Genomic DNA, 8,035 nt, shown 5'->3' with positions numbered 1-8,035 from the left:
CTTCTGTCCTGGTGCTTCCTCACTTTGCCAGGTCTGTCTGATCCAAGCCTTCTTTGACCTTTGGTCGATCTCCACAGCAGCTCAGCTTGTGGTTCTTAGACTCTTACGCAGATCTGTCCAGGTAGGAGGGGCTCCTGCCTAGCGCTCAGCCATTTCTCCAGTTGACCCATCCCCTGTTTGAGGCACTGAGAACCATGAGTGAGGCTACCTGTGAGCCAGGACTTTGGCTCTGTTGCTGTAAAGGATTGTCTGGATATCCCCTCTGCTGCTCAGTAGACACTGAGGACTTGGAAGGGACTTGAGGACTGGGAGTCTGTGCCCCCTTCTTCAAGAATGAAAAGAAAATGCCTCCTAGAGCTAGAATTCTCTTATACGGTCACTACCCATGTGTCTGGTATAGACTGATGCTTTTCTTACCCAAGGAACACCTGTACCAGAATCACCTGGGGTACTTGTTAAAGCTTCGGGTTCCTGTGTTCCAGTCTCAGGTGACACCTGGTAATCTGTCTGTTCTTTTCCTTTTTTTTTTAACTGAAACTACCTTTGCATGTATGTTCAGTAAGTTGCCACCACCACTCCCACTCCGCTGTAACTAGATGGCAGAGCAACATAACTGAGAGGGCCTGGCTCTGACTGCAAATCTTATATCCTGTCTCATCCCTACCATTGCATAGACACAGCACTGTCTTTCCGGGTCATCTTTTCCCCAGGAACTCCAACCCTCTTGTAGATAATCTTTTTTTTGAGAGAGTCGCTCTGTTGCCTAGGCTGGAGTGTCACTAGTGGTGTGGTCACAGCTCACTGCAACCTCCGCCTCCTGGGCTCAAGCGATCCTCCCACCTCAGCCTCCTGAGTAGCTGGGACTGCAGGTATACACCACACGCAGATAATTTTTGTATTTTTTTGTAGAGATGAGGTTTTGCCATCCCAGCACTTTGGACAGCTGAGGTCCACCACACCTGGACAGGTGATCTTTTTTCACCTCTATGGAGGTGAAGCAAAAGGACATGAGGGAACTTTCTGAGGGTGATGAGAATTTCTTTATCTCTGTTGGTTTGGTTATATAGGTGTCTATGCATGTCAAATCATTCACCGTACATCCAATAAGATGCACACGCTTTATACTTCAAAGTCTTCCTAAAATACAGAAGTTAATGCAAGTGTAGTTGGGTAATAGTAGCTTTCAACACAGAAGTTTCCTCAGGAAAAGAGGGTTGGAGCAGGTGACGTGCCATCTGCATCCTTAACGATGTTATCTCCTACTCCAGACAGATGAGTGGGGCTTCAGGGCTTCCTGCTCTTCCATAGCTTTAGGGGTGGCACTGGCTCAGGCTTGACCTCCCTGCTGATGGAGCAGCTTTCTGTGGACTGTGGCAAGAAGCTCAAGTTGGAGTTTGCTATTTACCTGGTCCCTCAAGTGTCCCCGGCAGTTGTAGAACCCTATAACTTCATCTTGACCACCCACACCACCCTGGGGCACTCAGATTGCCTTCATGGTGGACAATGAAGCCATCTCTGATATCTGCTGCCACAACCTGGACCTCAAGTGCCCTACCTGTGCCAACTTCAACCGGCTCATCAGCCAGATTGTGTCCTCCATCACTGCTTCCTTGCATTTTGACGGTGCCCTCACTGTGGACCTCACAGAGTTCCAGACTCATCTGGTGCCCTACCCTTGTATCCACTTTCCCCTGGTGACCTGCTCGCCCAGTATCTCAGCTGAGAAGGTCAACCATGAGTGGCTGTCAGTGGCAGAGATCACCAGTGCCTACTTTGGACCCTGCAATCAGACGGTCAAGTGTGACTCTCGCCAAGGCAAGTACATGGCCTGCCACATGCTCTGCTGTGGAGAGGTGGTCCCCAAGAATGTGAATGCCGCCATCACCACCATTAAAACCAAGTGGAATATCCAGTTTGTGGACTGGTGTCCCACAGGTTTCAAGGCAAGTGGGTAAAGGGCAGTTAGCGCATGGCCTGTGTTCCTGGTGAGAAGGAGCTTTCTGCAGAGCAGGTGTGAGGAACAGATGCACAGGATCTTACTCTGTCACCCAGGCTGGAGCACACTGGAGTGATCTTGGTTCACTGCAGCCTCGACCTCCTAGGCTCAAGCAGTCCTCCCACCTCAGCCTCCTCAGAAGCTGGGACCACAGGTTTGTGCCACCACATCCTGCTAGCTTTGTCGTTTTTGTAGAGGTGGGGCTGAACCATGTTGCCCAGGCTGGTCTCAAACTCCTGGGCTTAGGTTATCCACCCACCATGGCCTCCCAAACTGTGGGGATTATAGGCATGAGCCACTGTGCCCTGCTAGAGGATGTCTAACTAGATAGATTTCAGCTGGTCTAGAAGCCAGGCCTTTGGACTGTAAGCTAGGGTGGATTCTACTTGAAATACTGCCTTGATGAAGAGTATCTGTTTCATTTTACTTAGCCTGGTAAATAGGCATTCCCAGAGCAGCCAGTCACACTGGGGAGAATGGCCTTCTCATCACTTGTGCTAGGGACATAACCACGTGCTATGGCTCCTGCTCAGAAGGGAAGGCTTTTAGAAGCCAGAGAGGCCCATTATCAGATGACGGGGAGAGTTCGGATCTGAAGGTCAGAAGGATTCTTGTGTTCTGCATCTGTGAATGCGTTCTCTTCCTTTTGCAGTACTGAGCAAGAAGCACTCATTTATGCCCCACCCTCTTCAGGGTGCTGGGCATATGACCTAGTTTGTTTTAAGGGTTTTGTTCAGGAATAAGATTCCAGATAGATTAAAGATGGCAGCTGTGGCATTAGAAAACATATATAGCTTTCCCGCCCCGTGGCACTGCTGTGAACATGACCACAACGGGAGGAGAGGCAGAGATAGTAGCTGCTTGCTAGTGTGGAGGAGTTGCCCTGCAGCTCAGAACTGGAAATGAGGGGTAGGAAATCTGGGAGGCAGACTGTTTCTGCCTCCATATTAGGAAGATCTTTAGCTACTTGGAGGAGGAATAGGCTGCCTTTAGGACATGGCCAGCTTGCTGTCCCTAGAGGCAGTAATGGGAAATTGACTTTTTTTTTTTTTTTTTTGAGAATGAGAACCACTAAAATGTATTATATATTCTGGGCTGGGTGCAATGATTCAGGCCTATAATCCTACCACTTTGGGAGGCAGAGGTGGGAGGATGGATTGAGCCCAGGAGTTTGAGACCAGCCTGGGCAATGTGAGACTCCATCTGTACAAAATATAAAAAAAAAAAATTAGCCAGTCATGCTGGCATGTGCTTACAGTTCTAGCTACTCGGAAGGCTGAGGTGGGCGGATAATCTGAGTCCAGGAGGTTGAGGCTGCAGTGAGCTATGATCGTACCCCACACTCCAGCCTCAGCAACAGAGTGAGACCCTGTTTCTTAAAAAATAAAACTACATATTCTGGTAGACTAGTGTTTAAAGTAGGTTAAATTTAGCTCTAATTGGAGTTTTTCCCTAAGTTTAACATTTTTAAAACTTAGTTTTCTTAACTACAGGAAAGGAGGGATACTAGTTCGTTTAACACCCATAGAGCCACTACCTGGATTTAACATCTAGGTCTGTTTCCCTTATTTTTGCTTTCCTGACCTTGTTTAAACTCACTCCTCTTTGTGGGCAGGGGGAGATGGAGCCTTGCTCTGTCACCAGAGTGGAATGCAGTGGTGGGATCTCAGCTCACTGCAACCTCCGCCTCTAGGATTCAAACAATGCTCTTGTCTCAGCCTCCCGAGTAGCTGGGATTACAGACGTGTGCCACAATACCCTGATAATTTTTGGTATTTTTAGTAGAGATGAGGTTTCTTCATGTTAGCTAGGCTGGTCTCAAACCCCTGACCTCGAAGTGATCTGCCTGCCTTGGCCTCCCAAAGTGCTGGGATTACAGGTGTGAGTTACTGCGCCCAGCCCACAAATGCTTTTTATAGTCAGTTTTTCAGTCGTGATCTAATCGAGGAGCAGGCATTATGCTGCTCTGTCTCCATGTAAGAGTCCACCCATTTCCTTGACTGTGACTTTGAAGTCACTTGTCTTGCAGAAGCTCCCTCATTCTAGACTTATTTCCCTATGCTGATAATCTTCCTCCATCTTTGTTTCTTATAAGTTGCTAAATGCCCCTTCTCCAGTTATGGGGATCCCTGTACAGACCTTCTGGGAAACATAGAATCAGGCACTTAGACTTCTTTGTTTCTTCTTAGGTTGGTATCAACTACCAGCCCCCTACAGTGGTGCCTGGGGGTACCCTAGCCAAGGTTCGGCGGGAGGTCTGCATGCTGAGCAGTACCACAGCCGTCACCGAGGCCTGGGCCCACCTGGACCACAAGTTTGACCTGAAGTATGCCAATCAGGCATTCATGCATTGGTATGAGGGCAAGGGCTTGGAGGAAAGGGAGCTGTCTGAGGCATGAGGACCTGGCTGCCCTGGAGAAGGATTATGAAGTAGGCACAGAGTCTTTGCGAGGATGAGCATGAGTTCTAGGGGTCCTGGCACCTGTAACACCTGGTCTCTCGTACCTCAGTTGTGTGTGTATAGCTGTTTCCTGAATCCCTACTAATACTGTTGATGTTGCAAGTGATCTGGAACTGTGTGGAATTCTGCCCAGGCAGTGGGCCATCTTTAAGATTCCCAGCTTCCTTTGATGTCTTTTTTTTTTTTTTCTTTAGATGGAGTTTTACTCTTTCACCAGGCTGGAGTGCAGTGGCACGATCTCAGCTCACTGCAACCTCTGTCTCCTGGGTTCAAGCGATTCCCCAGCCTCAGTCTCCTGAGTTGTTGGGATTACAGGTATGCGCCACCATGCCTGGCTAATTTTTTTTTTTCCGTATTTTAGTAGAGACGGGGATTCACTATGGCCAGGATGGTCTCTGTCTTGATCTCCTGACCTCATGATCTGCCTGTCTCAGCCTCCCAAAGTTCTGGGATTACAGGCGTGAGCCACCGCGCCCAGCCCCTTTGATGTCTTTCTAAGTGAAAGGGCAAGATGGCCTCTGCTGCTAGGGCCTCCAGCCAGGGCGTGTCTAGAGAAGGGTTGGCACTGCTTTTCTCCTGTGTGAGTGGCCCACCCTGACAGCTCTTTGCCAGCTCAGCACCCAGGCTGTAGAACTTCGACTTCACAGGGGTCCCTATTTGTGCCCCCTTGTTGCCAGCCCACCCCGAGGAAGAGTAAGGCTTCTAGAGGTTTTGATGAAAGCTGCCAAGGGTTTATCTGCCCCCAGTATTCTGGGACAGAAACTGCTGGGCTCCAGTGCCGCAAGGAATCAAGCACTTCTCACTCTCCTCCTGCCTGATGGCCAACAGAGGGCGGTAGAGGTTGTCTGCACAGGCCTGCCTGCAGCAGCCATCTTAGACTTGAGGGCTCTACCCTGATGTCTTAAAAGGCAAGGTCCAAGAAACAGGATTAAAAACAAAAAAAGCAGTGGTCTCCAGCCTGGGACTATGAACATGTGAAACAACTTCCTTTAAGGCACAGGGTCTCACTGTGTTGCACGGGCTGGAGTGTCATGGTTATTGTCACACATGTGGTCACAGCATGCTACAGCCTTGGAGTCCTGGGCTCAAGCCATCCTCCTGCCTCAGCCTCCCCATGTGGTGGACTATAGGCACCACCTCATACCTGGCTATGAAGTAAATTTTAAAAGTACCTGTGAGACTCGTAGGCAAGAAGTCTTATGTCTTATTCTCAACGGAGTTCCTAGGGAGGAAATCAGGAACTATTGTTCTAGAGCCGTAGCCATATCTGGTCACATGTGGTTTCAGAAATCAATATATATATATATATATATTTTTTTTTTTTGAGACGGAGTTTCGCTCTTGTTACCCAGGCGGGAGTGCAATGGCGCGATCTCGGCTGACTGCAACCTCTGCCTCCTGGGTTCAAGCAATTCTCCTGCCTCAGCCTCCCGAGTAGCTGGGATTACAGGCACGCGCCACCATGCCCAGCTAATTTTTGTATTTTTAGTAGAGACGGGGTTTCACCATGTTGACCAGGATGGTCTCGATCTCTTGACCTCGTGATCCACCCGCCTCAGCCTCCCAAAGTGCTGGGATTACAGGCATAAGCCACCGCGCCTGGCGAGATCTATGTTAGTAAAAGGTTCTGGTGGTAGCTAAGGACTAAACTGATGGCCCCTTCTAGAACAGTCCACATTCCAGGAGGCTGCTTTTATTATTTATTTTTTTGAAACACAGTCTCTCTCTCTCCCAGGCTGGCATGTAGTGGCATGATCTCAGCTCACTGCAACCTCTGCCTTCTGGGTTCAAGTGATTCTCCTGCCTCAGCCTCCTGAGTAGCTGTGATTACAGGGGTGCACCGCCACACCCAGCTTATTTTTGTATTTTTAGTAAAGAAGGGGCTTCACTATGTTGGCTAGGATGGTCTCAAACCCCTGACGTCAGGTAATCCACCCACATCGGCCTCCCAAAGTGCTGGGATTACAGGCGTGAGCCACTGCACCTGGCCAGGCTGCCTTTAAATAATGTGCTCAAAGTCCCCTCAGTCAGGAGAGATTGTAAGCTTATGTACTCTGCAACCACAGAGAATCTCCATGGAGTCCTGGCAAGGCTACTGAGCAGAACCTAACCCAGCCCCTGCCAGAAAGGCGAGGGCCACCCATACTCTTGGCCTGGATCTACCAACTCTGGGTTTGGACACTTAATTCTAGCATGTGTCTGCCTCTCTCAAGCACCAGTGAGCCTTGAGGTTGCCTAAGTGTTACCCGTGGCCTTGCTTTGGCTTCAGGGAACTGGTTACCAGCATTAATGTAGAGACTGATTCCCAGCATCTGTGGGCCTTGCCTGCTTGATCCCTGGGACGGCATTTGCTGAGAGGATGGAATCCCAGAGCCTACAGCATAGTGCCCAGGGTCATGGACTGCCCTACTATGAAACTGCGTGCTTAGGTTCAGAGGGGCTGTGGCCCTGTGTGCTGGTTGGTCCCCATGTGTTGGGCCTCTTCCTTTTTCCCCATCTTCCTCTGTATTTGCATTTCTGAGCAAAGAGGTCTGACAGTCTTCTGCTTGGCTTTATTTCCCCTTTCTCTTAGTCCTCATAGGCCCAAAGAGACAAGGGCCTCAACCTACTCTGTTCATGTGTCTTAATTCGCTAATAGCGTGGCTCTAACATGGGTGTGTGTCCATACTTGTGCCCCCTTTCTTTTGTGAGCAACACAAGTCTCCCTTGCTATAGCGGTTGATTTTTCTTTTCTTTTTTTTTTTGAGATGGAGTCTCACTCTGTAGCCCAGGCTGGAGTGCAGTGGCACCATCTCAGCTCACTGCAACCTCCATCTCCTGGGTTTAGGTGATTCTCCTGCCTCACCCTCCGGAGTAGTTGGGATTACAGGCATGCGCCACCACACCCAGCTAATTTTGTATTTTTAGTAAAGACGGGGTTTCTCCATGTTGGTCAGGCTGGTCTTGAACTCCTGACCTCAGGTGATCCACCTGCCTCGGTCTCCCAAAGTGCCGGGATTACAGGCGTGAGCCATCGCACCTGGCCTTGATTTTTCTGTTATACTCTGGAATCTTTCTTCAGAGCTGTACCTGGGAGACTCCTAACCTACTGGTTCCTCTAGTACTGGGGTTAGAGGTGGAATTAGGGCACACAAGGAAGGGAAAGAGATTGGAGAAACCTGCCCTATGAAAATGCCTACTAACAGATCTGGGTCTGTTCATGTGTGGCAAGTGCCTCTAGTCTGCTCTGCCAGTTATTTTCATCCAGAAACCAGTGAGCTCATGTTTTCTTTCCTTCTCTTCCTCTCACATGGCACATGAATCCATACATATTAGCAGTTCTTCCTGGGTTCAAACCATCATGTAGAGATACCACTCCCCTAGCACATGCCCCAGGCCACAGGAAGGCGAATATCCAATGAGGGCTGGACTCCTAACCCTGAGCACTCCTGTGATTAGATACCAGATAGAATGAGTCAGTTAAAGCTGGGGGTAGCAAGCTTGATGGTTCATTTGGATACCTAGCAGCTGCCATGCCTCTTCTCCTGGCCCCTAGGTAGAATGGAAAGTAAATCATCTTCTCATCTATGACCCATCCC

At 49.3% G+C, this 8,035-nt stretch overlaps 1 pseudogene; it reads left to right on the top strand.

Moving 5' to 3' along the window:
* Positions 1–1,291: 1,291 nt before the first annotated feature.
* LOC100393747 (tubulin alpha-8 chain-like) lies at positions 1,292–5,709 on the top strand (annotated as a pseudogene).
* The last annotated feature ends 2,326 nt before the right edge of the window (positions 5,710–8,035 follow it).

Source organism: Callithrix jacchus, chromosome 19 (genome assembly GCF_049354715.1).
Source record: "Callithrix jacchus isolate 240 chromosome 19, calJac240_pri, whole genome shotgun sequence".
In the NCBI taxonomy this organism is placed as follows: Eukaryota; Metazoa; Chordata; class Mammalia; order Primates; family Cebidae; genus Callithrix; species Callithrix jacchus.
This window is presented reverse-complemented; position numbering and strand designations above follow the sequence as displayed.